Genomic DNA, 7,263 nt, shown 5'->3' with positions numbered 1-7,263 from the left:
AGTTCAGCCGTTATAGCTGAACGATAAATCTTGCCTGCGCACAACCGACACAACTAGTTGATCACCCTAAATGTAGCCAGTGCCTTGCTTCACGCATACTTGGCGCGAAACACTACAGTGTCTCTTAATCTTTGAAAAAATTCCGTTGCATATTTTTAAAAAATTTAATCAAAATAAAAAATACCTATTTAATACGAAAAAACTTGGCGCTGCTACATCAAATAACTTAAATTTATAATATATCCATTAATATTATTTATAATATATTTATTATTAATATATAATATTAAATTGTATATTTATATAAAATATTAAATCGTATTATTATGTTCACACATCACATACATTTTAATTGTTTTTGAATATTTTTAGGTGTAGTAGCGCCAACTTTTTTTACATTATAAATATTTCTTTTTTTTATTAAATTTTTCTAAAATATATATCTATATAACAGTTTTTTTTTCTAAGCTTTATTTATACTTAGTGTCATTTCCTAATAGACTTTTTATAAGTAGGCAAGCGCCTACTTACATGTAGAGAAGCCTTTTTTGTACGTTTTCTTTTTTAAGGTTACTTATATATTTTATTTATTGCCAAAAAGGAGCTTTTATACAACAAAAAGATTTTATTAAATGTTTTTATTCACCACGATCGTGGTGTACTTACTACATCTTGATTTATTTTACAATTTAATGTAACATATTTTATTATTAATTACAATTTTAAATAATACAACATTTTCTATATTTACGGTAATTTCACTTCTTTACATTAACATTATATGCAGCAACTGCACGCAAAGCCTGTTAATGTTTCTACGACTTACGCTTGTTTGCTCTTGCTTAATTTAACTGCGGTGTACATATAATTATAACAGAAATTAATAAATAGCTTTATTACAAAGAATATACTTAACAATATTATAAAGAAATTAAAGAACAAAAATGCGTAGACATCTATCAGATTTTGTTCTACCCAGCTTTGAGATCTCAGCGGCGTTACTAAAGTTCCATTTGGATGACGGGCTGTGTATTCAATACTCCAAACAGCTAAATCTAATGGCGGTATTGGCCGATCCCTGAATTCGCTAGATAATCGTTTCATATTTCTTGTATAACTGTAAAAATGATTTACTATTAATGATGTAATACAAAAATTGGGTGAAGTTCCGAAAACGGCCACCCTCCGATTTCGATGAAACTTTGTGAAAAGCTTCGTTTTGGATTAAAATGAAAACCCTTAAAAGGAATTTTGGCGTTTTTTATGATAAAGCCATTTTTTAAGATAAAATGATAAAAAATATAGAAAAATTTTCGTAATTCTATAGGTTGTTATAAATTCAGTATATACTGTTTTTATTGAATAATTTTATGTTTTTATCCTCCCCCGTAAGCAGGGGTGGATGGGGGGGACCTTGGTTCGCGTGGAAAATATAGCAGCTATTTTGAGTATTGGAAGGCATAAATGAATAATATATATGTCGAAATACTTCACGCATACACTTTCCACGCGAGACAAATTGTCACATGAATGTAAATAATCAAAGTCAGAAGCTAGTATGTATATATATATATATATATATATATATATATATATATACACACTAGCTTCTGACTTTGATTATTTACATTCTGTAGTATTCGGTCTATTTGGCGTGTTTGTGCTAATATTCTATCAGCCATCTTTTGTCAATCGTTATTGCAAGACTGATACGACTTAAAATGAAGCTTTTTTCAATACTATGGCAACTATGTATCAAATATCTGAATAATACTAACTGAAATATATAAACCTACTTAGTTTATTGTAATTCTTTATCACCCTCCTGCGCTTACGTGTGTACTATTTATCATTTTATCTTAAAAAATGGCTTTATCATAGGAGTCGCCAAAAGTCCTTTTAAGGACTTTTATTTTAACCCAAAACGAAGTTTTTCACAAAGTTTCATCGAAATCGGAGGGGGGCCGTTTTCGGAACTTTATCCCAAAAATTATATCGTAATTAAAGAAAAATACGTTTTTTTATACATTAATTTTAAAATTCCAAATACAAGATGACAAGATAAAAAAAACAAAAAAGCCCAATTTTATAATCTATTATTTTATAATCAATTATTATCAATTATTTTTACAGAAATTTGTAAATCGATTAAACTATAATTACTATAGGTATTACTATAATTACTATATTAAACATTAGAGTTTAGACATTATTTGAAATATAACTATATATTGTTAATTTTCTGCTTAAATAATAATAATTAAAATGTGATCAAAATATAATATACCTTTCATTGTAAAGTACTTCTTCAATTGCGTGTAATAAAGACTGAGCGGACAAAGTTTTAATGTCCAAGTATACGCCAACGCCTTTAGTTACTAATATTTCTGTATTGGATTTTTGATCCATAAAGAAAGGCATTACAATCATCGGTATACCTTTCCAAATGGCTTCCTGCGTACTGAGAAGACCACCATGTGTCCAGACTGCTCTTACATTTTTATGAGCTAAACATAAAATATATATTAAAATATATAAACAATCCAGTATATTGGTTCGCCAGTACATATAAATGACAACTTCAAAAAATTACTCGACCCCACTGGCCATTACTTATTTATTCTTTCTCTTCACAACGTTTCGGCCTCAATCAGGCCCTTTTCAAGTGATATGTTACATTATACATCAAGCAACAACCAAATCACGTGTCGCCCGACGCCGCATCCAAACCACATCGTGCGCACGCCAATACTAAAAATGAATATGTCAAACGAATATGTCAAAAATGTCAAAAATATAAGAACCAGAAGGAATGTCAGAATTAAAACGTAGAAGCTTACATAATTGTTGCATCGAAGGAGTGAGATTGCAAAACTCGCAAACATCGTTAGCGTAACCGTGAAGAAACTTATTTTCTCCACACGGTCCGCAACGTGCCATATTCAAAGTCGCACTGGCACAAATCATACACAATGACAAATTACATTACAATTAAGTCGTGTTCCCAAAATACCGCAGGATAGGCTAAGATCAAACAAGTTACCGTGTTCTGAAAGTATACAAAAACAAACCGAAATCCTATACAGCCTCGATGACTCGATCGTATATTGCGGGCAAATTCTCCATGTCTTTTTGGAGGTTGACCGCATCTTTGCACTTCTTGATGAAAAACATTTCAGAAATCTCCCTTTTCTTGAAATGTCTTTCCTTGTGCAGAACTTTCGGATTGCGCCAATCGAAATCGTGATTGTGCGCGAGGCGATGTTTCGTAACGACCGAATGGTTATTATCGTGCCTTTTGATGTCATTTCGATGTTCCTTTACACGTGTCTCTAGATGCCTTTTAGTCTGTCCAATATAACATGAACTGCAGTTTACGCAATCAATTTCATAAACTAGCTCAGTCTGTTTAAGAGGCTGCAGTCTGGTCCTTACCCTTTTTAATAACGCAATTTAACTTCTTCGGGACTGTAAGAATTGTCTTAAATTTGACACCTCTCATTGTACGCTCAATATTCGCACTAAAATCTTTAACGTACGGTATACCGTCATACAATCGGCGAGATCCCGACGCACACCTGAGTCTGCACTTGAGTCTGCTGAACTATCTCTTTTCTTTAGCTCACCGAGCCGGACATTAATATATTTATTGACAACCTCAACCGGAAAACAATTATTTAAGAGAATTTTTCTGACCGTTGAGACATTGTCGGAGTGGAACCGGTTATTGGAAAGCAGAATGGCTATATCCACAAGATTCCGTATGATATTAACCTTATATTTAAACGGGTGGTTCGAGAAATAATTAATATACCGTCCCGAGAATGTTGGTTTTCTGTACCAACCTGATTTTATATCCAGATTCAGTCGATCGGTCAATGAAAGAATGTGTAATAAGTTTAACTCGATTGTGTCTACACAGATTCCTCTGTATAATTCCTTTTTAAACTTTGGACCATAATAAATGGATTGTAAATACGAGTAAAAAACAGATTCCAGACAGAATTCTTAAATTTCTGAGTCTGGGAGATAGATTTGCTCTTCCTGTTAATCCTAAGAACAAAATTTTTTAAATACCATGGTATCTAAAAAATTTAATGCGCCGTTTGTTTCCAATTCATACGTGAACTTTAGCCTGATGTGATAATTATTAAATATTTTGAGTAACTCATCGATTTTCGACCGTGGAACCACCGCAAAAATGTCATCAACGTATCTACGATAAAAAGATATAGCAAAACTCAACATTTGCAGACAGTGTGTCTCCAGATCTTCCATAACCAAATCCGCGAGAATCGGGGAGAGGGGAGATCCCATCGGACTACCAAAAATCTGCTCATAAAATTGCCCGTCGAAACAAAAGCTGGTGGAACTCAGGATCAAGTCTATCGGTTGTTGCTTGATGTATAATGTAACATCTCACTTGAAAAGAGCCTGATTGAGGCCGAAACGTTGTGAAGAGAAAGAATAAAAGTAATGGCCAGTGGGGTCGAGTAATTTTTTGAAGTTTGTCATTAAAATTTGAAGTTTGAAGTTTGTCATTAAAATATATATTATAGTGAATTTTAAATCTCAACGATTATGATAGAAATCTCACATTGATACAAACATTTCATTAGATGTATGTATGTACATGTCTCAATTAATCTAATGCAATAGGCTTTCCAATCAATAGTTTTGTTGCCTGTAAATCATTTTTAAACCAAAACCGAGTTTCTCATTATAAATAGATTATAAAATATAATTGTAATAATTGAAAACTGAAATTGTCTTAGGTACAAGCAAACTATAATAAAAGAAAACAAAATCGTTCAAACATTACTGCGAGATAACTAGATGAAATTAATGCAACAAAAATTGATTTTCTTATACCGTATTTAAAATGGAGTTTTGCTGTAATTAGTCATATAACCATTCTATCCACAAAATATTTATATACATATATGCAATGTTTTTGTGTTTGTCTATCGCGACTTTTACTAAAACACTGATAATTAAAATAACAATTCGAATAGGTATATTACGTAAAAAATAAGTAATTCTTACAATTATAAATCTCATTTCTCTCAATGCAGTTTTTAAAAGTATTGAAATTGACATGTTCAAGACGCTTAGTTATTGGTTGGACTCAGATTAGAGTACGTTTTCATGCACTTTTATTTTTCTTCTGATTGGTAGACCTGAGCATACGAGCGTGCGTGCAGATCCCTGTCTCTTAGTTTTTGGTTAAAGTCGCAAGTAAGCCCGCTCACGCAGTTCACGTGGTATTCTTTAGTTATTCACGAGTGTATCTTATTGTTTATACTAAAATATATATGGGGCATTCTCCGTGAAATCAGACACCCCCTCTGTCCAAAAATTGGAGTCACCTAAAAAATTCTTTCGGGGCTCATTTTATAGCTACACATATGTAGTTTTAGTAGAGCTGCGGCCTTTTGAAAAATCAACATGGCGGACCCCAATATGGTGGCCGAAGTCTGCGGGTAACAAGGTACGACAGATGAAATCGTTACTTGGAAGTTATAGACTGTCATAGAAAAATGTGTTAATGTGTTTATTTAGTAGTTAGCATTGAATCCATGGAAAAAATAAATTTTTAGTTTGTCCAAAACCAATATGGCGGCCAAATTATCCGTGAAATGCTAAAAAATAACTATTTCGTTCTTTAAAACGTACAAACTGCGTTCAATTTTCATGAAAATTTATATCATGATACATTTTAAGATGTTGATCATAAATTAACAATTAGGACGTCGTATTTAAATATAACGAAACCCAATATGGCGGCTGTATATTCGAAAAATGCTAAAAAATAATTACGTCGATATTCAAATCATACAGACTCGTTCTAATTATTATTAATTTGAGTGTTACGGTATTTTTTAATTGCTTTTTTTTATTTATTTTTTCAAATTTTTATGAATTTTTATTATTTTTTTATTTTTGACTATGATTTCGTTATTGCGGTGACAAAATTTGAACGTGGTTGATCAAATATGATTTTTCCAGTAAATACAGAATAATTTTTGAATAAGTAAGTGAAGGCAAGACAGGTAGTCTTTCGAGCCAGTGAAGGCAAGAGAGACAGATTGTCCGGCCAGTGAAGGCAAGAGAGACAGACTGTCCAGCCAGTGAAGGCAAGAGAGAGACTGTTCAGCCAGTGAAGGCAAAAGAGACAGACTGTCCAGCCAGCGAAGAAAAAAAATTATTCTGTATTCACTGGCCGGACAATCTGTCTCTCTCGCCTTCACTGGCCGGACAGTCTGTCTCTTTTGCCTTCACTGGTTGGACAGTCTGCCTCTCCTGCCTTCACTGGCCGGACAATCTGTCTCTCCTGCCTTTACTGATTGGACAGTCTGCCTCTCCTGCCTTCACTGGCTGGACAGTCTGTCTCTCTTGCCTTCACTGGCCGGACAATCTGTCTCTCTTGCCTTCACTGGCCGGACAGTCTGTCTCTCTTGCCTTCACTAGCCGGATAATCTGTCTCTCTTGCCTTCACTGGCTCGAAAGACTACCTGTCTTGCCTTCACTTACTTATTCAAAAATTATTCTGTATTCACTGGAAAAATCATATTTGATCAACCACGTTCAAATTTTGTCACCGCAATAACGAAATCATAGTCAAAAATAAAAAAATAATGAAAATTCATAAAAATTTGAAAAAGTAAATAAAAAAAGCAGTTAAAAAATACCGTAACACTCAAATTAATAATAATTAGAACGAGTCTGTATGATTTGAATATCGACGTCATAATTTTTTAGCATTTTTCGAATATACAGCCGCCATATTGGGTTTTGTTATATTCAAATACGACGTCCTAATTGTTAATTTATGATCAACATCTAAAAATGTATCATGATATAAATTTTCATGAAAATTGAACGCAGTTTGTACGTTTTAAAGAACGAAATAGTTATTTTTTAGCATTTCACGGATAATTTGGCCGCCATATTGGTTTTGGACAAACTAAAAATTTATTTTTTCCATGGATTCAATGCTAACTACTAAATAAACACATTAACACATTTTTCTATGACAGTCTATAACTTCCAAGTAACGATTTCATCTGTCGTACCTCGTTACCCGCAGACTTCGGTCACCATATTGGGGTCCGCCATGTTGATTTTTCAAAAGGCCGCAGCTCTACTAAAACTACATATGTGTAGCTATAAAATGAGCCCCGAAAGAATTTTTTAGGTGACTCCAATTTTTGGACAGAGGGGGTGTCTGATTTCACGGAGAATGCCCCATATGTATATGCT

General features: G+C 33.2%; 1 long non-coding RNA gene across 2 annotated transcripts; it reads right to left on the bottom strand.

The window, feature by feature from the left end:
* Positions 1-621: 621 nt before the first annotated feature.
* On the bottom strand, positions 622-6,533 carry LOC139823823 (uncharacterized). 2 transcript variants are annotated; one of them, XR_011734900.1, is made up of 3 exons: positions 2,841-4,717; positions 2,288-2,751; positions 622-1,117 (listed from the first exon to the last, which is right to left on the bottom strand). It is a non-coding gene; the product is annotated as an uncharacterized lncRNA (long non-coding RNA). The 2 variants fall into 2 exon arrangements; XR_011734899.1 differs by having other exon boundaries at positions 2,288-6,533.
* Positions 6,534-7,263: the final 730 nt, after the last annotated feature.

Source organism: Temnothorax longispinosus, unplaced genomic scaffold (genome assembly GCF_030848805.1).
Source record: "Temnothorax longispinosus isolate EJ_2023e unplaced genomic scaffold, Tlon_JGU_v1 HiC_scaffold_19, whole genome shotgun sequence".
Classification (NCBI taxonomy): domain Eukaryota; kingdom Metazoa; phylum Arthropoda; class Insecta; order Hymenoptera; family Formicidae; genus Temnothorax; species Temnothorax longispinosus.
This window is presented reverse-complemented; position numbering and strand designations above follow the sequence as displayed.